The 5,417-nt window shown below is 48.3% G+C and overlaps 1 pseudogene; it reads left to right on the forward strand.

The window, feature by feature from the left end:
- The first annotated feature begins 1,565 nt into the window (after positions 1-1,565).
- Positions 1,566-4,707, forward strand: LOC102826836 (annotated as a pseudogene).
- The last annotated feature ends 710 nt before the right edge of the window (positions 4,708-5,417 follow it).

Raw genomic sequence — 5,417 nt, forward strand, 5'->3', positions numbered from 1 at the left:
AGTTCAAACCCACAGCCGCCCCTCAGATCCCCTATACAGGGTCACAACTCCACGGCACTTACCACCACCACCACCAGTTTTTAGTGTGTCATTTTGGACAAGTTACTTAACTCGTGTTTGTCTCAGTCTCCTCACCTTTAAAATGGAGAGAACAGCAATGCCTGGAGAGCCAGGAGCTACCCCAGTTTTGCTCTTTAACATACAGATCTGATCATTTCACCTTACTGATTAAAAACTTTATTCTGAAAATCAAACCCACATCTCTTAAGTATTCACTGCCTCATTGACCTGGTCCCAACCTACCTTTCTGATCTGAATCCCCATTGGACGCTCTGCTACTTCCAGAAGCAGTTCCACAAACCAATAAGCACTTGTGTACCTCTCCTTAAACTGGATTCTGGGAAGCATTTTCCCTATCATATCCCAAAGCCCACTTCTCTGGGAAATTAACTCTCCCTCCCCTCTAATTCACAGCACACTTGCCGGCTCCTCTGAACACTCTCTAACGATTCCCCTAGATCCTCCTATTTTGTGTAATCTTTTGTTTTAATGCCTCCTTCACTCGTTTTATTGGGGTTGTGAACTTCCGAAAGGAGAAGCAAATCGCTTTCCTCCCGGTTGCCACGGCTTGGCCCCCACGGTGCCCACCCAGGCCTGGAAACGGCGCTACTGAATTAAACCGCATGTTTACACCGTAATGGCCGCAGCTCAGGAAGCGGCTCGGTTTCGCCTGCTTGCGATTGCTCGCAGATGCCACGATCTTGACGTGAAACGTATTTTAAATCACAACAACGCCATCCTTGGCAGAAAAGTTCTGGGGAGCAGCCGCACGAGTTGACAATGCAGTTATTCTGAGCTTCCGAAGTTGTGTGTGCGCGGCGGCGGGCAGCCCCACACCGCTCCGGACAGGACTTTGAAATGAGGAGAAAGAGGCGGCGGCGCCCCGGTCTCCCCCCAACTTCCTGCGGGCCCGCGGCGCCCTCCTCCGGCCCTCGGATCCCGCGTCCCGCCGCAGCTGCACCCCCGGACGAGCAGCACTGCACGTCGTCCCGGCGGCTGCCTGGGCCTGGGCCGCCGCCCGCCTTGCCCGCGACCCCGGGCCTCCGCCCGGGCCCGCTGTCCGCCTTCCGGGGCCCAGGCAGCCACCGCGGCCCCGAGGGAAGCGGGAGGACTCGCTGGGCTCCGCGTGGCGCCGGGGGCGGAGCCGGCCCACAGGGTCGGGGGACAGACCAGGGGCGGGCGACGGCCTCCGCCTACCCCGACGCGCACCCACCACCAACAACCCCAACCCTCCTTGGGGCCCGGGCCATGCCCGTGGCCCGGCGGCCGGCGGGACTCGCCACTTACCAACCCGCCTGGGACAACGCCGCTCCTGGAAGCTCGGCCATGGTAGCTGCTTCGGCTGGGGGGTGCTTGGGGGCTGGGGTGGGGGTACGAAGGCGGGGGAAGCCTCCTACTTGAGACCAAAATTTTTAAATTAAAAAAAAAAAAAAAAAAAGGAAAGAAAAGAGAAAAAAAAAAAAAAAAACTCCTCTGGTCGGCTCTGCAACTGGGCATGCTCAGTGATGCCGCTGCTTCCTCGTGAGGATTCCGCTCACCGCGTTTTCCGAGCGGCCGCAGGGGCGGGCCTGATATGGGGCTGGGGCGTCTGCGGGGCGCCCGAGGGTGGGATCCACGAAAACGGGTTAGGCGCTCGGCCAGAGGCCAGTTTGTTAACAAGAGCCACGACACTTTGCCCCTGTATCGAAGGCCGGCTTTGTCACTTTTCTGAGTTGTACACCTTGGAAATTAGTGGGCAGGTTCTCTGTAAAGCAGAAAGTGACGTCTGTATTTCCAGCGCCCACAGAGTGTCAGACTAGAGAAGGCAGGATAGCACAGGGGTTGAAACGAACCGGTGGAATTCAGGGACAGCGTTGCCAGGACAGCGCTAGTACGATCGTGTTCCCTACAGTAAAATTCCTCGCAAAGGTGTTCCCGGTCCACTCAGTATAGTTGGAAAGTTTACTTTCACTTCAAGATTCACTTCATTCATCCTGCCTTTGGTTCTGCTGAACGCCAACAGAAAGGAATGAGAATTCTCATTTTTCTAGACTCCATGGGTAGGTCCGATTCTCCAGGCTGGACACCACAATGAAAGAGAACGGTCACCCCTAATAAAATCTGTACTTAGGGGACATGTGGAAATTCGACAGTTGTGTCAGTGTTTGTCTTAACTGTTGCATTCCCATAAGGACCGCCCCGTCGCATCGCACCCCTGCGACAGTCTCACGGACACCACCAGGCCCAACTTCCACCGCCCTCCTTTGCTAGTTCCTTTCTTGGGTGTTCAGACAGGCTAAAGCGCAGGAGCAAGTCCCCGAATGGGCATGCGCGACGGCGGCGCGGAGGACGTTCCTATGCAATTGGCCAGCCACGATACACGATAGCCAATCAGAGAAGGCGAAGAGCGCCACGAGCCGCAGACGCACCCCTAAAAGTTTGCCCCACCCTTGCTACCTGTCACCTGTGCTGCGGTTTAGGAAACGACACTTCCAGGTGGCACTGTCCCCGCTGCCAATTCCTAAGTCGAAACTGTTAGAACTAAACTTTTTCATATGGCGCTGTGGGTTAATGCGGTGGACTGCAGGTCGTTTGAACCGCAAGATCGCGGTTCAAACTCACCAGCCCCTACTCGGAAACCCTATACGGGGTCTCTATAGATCGGTACCGACTCCATGGTACTTAAAAACGCTGACTCATGCTGTGGTGCTGTAGAATCAGCACTGGACTGCGAATCCCAACGGCAGTTCAAACCTACCAGCTCAGCAGCACTTAAGCACTGCTTCCTTGTTTTACTAATCTGAATCATTCTTTAAACTTGAGCCAAGATTGCAGAACTGGGCAGAGCTGCTCCCTTGGGCTAGGGAAGAATATAACACAGAAGAAAGGGGATGAAGGCATTGAGTGAAGAAAAGACTCCTTAATTCAAATTTTACTATTTTTTAACCTAGCTATTACTTTTGGCCTTCCCCAAAATTTCAGTTCTTTTGGCTTTCTACAATTGCAATGCTTTACTTGGATCTAATGCTAACGAAATGTTTCCAAACACATTCCTTAGATATTAATTTTAAGGAAAAGTGTTTGAGAGCACTTTTAGAACCATAACTCCCCTGTATTCTCTATAACTTGCATTTGTTTAAAATGTTGATATTATCTCCACCCTTTACCACTTGCATTAGTTTAAAAATTGTTTATATTATACACATGCTATGCATCTATTTCGGAGTCCTGGTGTGGCGCTGTGGGTTAATGAGCCAGACTGCAAAGCCGTTTGAACTGCAAGGTCCGTGGTTCAAACTCACCAGCTATTCCTCGGAAACCCTATACAGGGTCTCTGTGGGTCAGAATCAACTCAACGGCACTTAAAAACAACAACAACAACAATGCATCTATTTGAAGAAGCCCTCTTGGTGAAGTAAGTTGCAAGTCTGAATCACAAAGTCGACAGTTTGAACCCACCAGCTGCTCCAAGAGAGAAATACTAGGCTTTCTGTTTCCTAAACAGGGTCATTATGAGTCAAAATCAAATCCACGCCATACCACCACCACAATAGTCTATTTCAGTTTCGGGCACCAGTCATATCCTGGAATCAGGAGAAAGATTTAACATTTTAAAGGTAAAATGTTTGTTAGTTACTGTCAAGTGGCTCAGCTCTAAGTGATCCCATGTGTGCAGAGTAGAACTGCTCTCTCAGAGTTTTTAAGACTGTGACCTTTCAGAAGCGCATTGCAGGCAGGTCTTCCCAGGCACCTTTGTGTGGGTTTGAACCTCCAAATTTTTGGCTGCGAGTTTCAGCATTTAAACACCAGCGCCACCTAGGGCCTGCTTTAAAGATAAATGATTCAAATTGTCAGTTTGTATTGTTTGACAAAATCTTCTTAACAATTACTAACATTGTGCAGTTAGTGTCACTTGTTCTCCATAAAACTACACTGTCCCAAGTACACTGAGCTGCAAACAGACAGCGCAGGGTCAGGCAGAGCCAGACAGCACTGGGGCGGACTCTGCCTCATGGGCCGAAAAATAATAATTACACATCTGCAAAGGAGATCCTAATAAGCCTAGACAAAATGTCACCCTATGTATTTTTTTGTGCAAACCTGCCAGCAGAGCATAAGAAGCAGCACCCAGATGCTTCAGTCAGCGTCTCAGAATTTTGTGATAAGTGCTCAGAGTGCTGGAAGATTATATCTGCTAAAGAAAAAGAAAAACATGAAGGCAAAGCAAAGGTGATAAAGCCTGTTATGAAAGAGAAATGAAAAGCTATATATCACCTAACAGGACGACAAAAACGAAGTTCAAGGATTCTAGTGTACCCAAGAGGCCTCTTTTGACTTTATTGTTTTGTTCTGGGTATCACCCCAAAATCAAAGGCAAACATCCCAGCCTATCCATTGGTAATGTTGCAAAGACACTGGGAGAGGTATGGAATAATACTTCTGCCAATAAGCAGCCTTACAAGAAGACCACTAAGTTGAAGGAGAAATATGAAAAATATATCTCTGCCTACCTGACTAAAGAATGCCCGATGCAGCCAAAAAGGGAATCCTCAAGGCTGAGAAAGCAAGAAAAAGAAGGAAGAGGAGAAAGGCGAAGAAGAGGAAGACGACGATGAAGAGGCTGACGATGAAGAAAATGACAACGATGATGATATAAGTTGGTTCTAGTGTAGCTATTTTTGTTGTTGTTATTGTTTATAAAGCCTTTAACCCCACAGTACACGACTCACTACTTTTAAAGAAAGAAATAATTGAAACGTAAGACTGTGTAAGATTGTTTTTAAACTGTACAGTGTCTTTTTTTGTATACACACTACCAAATGTGTCTTTAGTTAGCCTTTTCCTGGTGGTATTTTCAATAGCCTCTAACCTTGCCTGGTACAGTATGTTGTTGTGGTTAAGAGCTGTCGAGTGGATTCCAACCCATAGCGACCCTGTATAGGGTTTCCAAGGAGTAGCTGATGAGCTTGAAAACTGACCTTGAGGTTCAAAGAGACTTTGCAGTTACGCGCATTAACCCACAGGGCCACACCAAAATTCTGGTACAGTATGGGGGTTGTAAGCTGACACGAAAGCTTAAAGCAGGTTCTTATTGGTACACAGTACAAACTAGTTATATATGAGAATGACACTCTTGCTTTTGTTTGTTTGTTTTTCGTCTTCAGTTGTCTGATGCAGCTTATACGAAATAATTGTCCTGTTCACTGATTACCACTCTGATTGCAAACAAAGAAAGTTGCAGCTATTTTGTTCACATTCTGAATGCTTCTATGTAAATATATATAGTTGTTGTTGTTGTTGTTATGTGCCGTGGAGTCGGTTCCGACTCATAGCGACCCTGTACAGGGTTTCCGAGGCTGTAAATCTTTACAGGAGCA

This window comes from Chrysochloris asiatica, unplaced genomic scaffold, assembly GCF_000296735.1.
Source record: "Chrysochloris asiatica unplaced genomic scaffold, ChrAsi1.0 scaffold00022, whole genome shotgun sequence".
In the NCBI taxonomy this organism is placed as follows: domain Eukaryota; kingdom Metazoa; phylum Chordata; class Mammalia; order Afrosoricida; family Chrysochloridae; genus Chrysochloris; species Chrysochloris asiatica.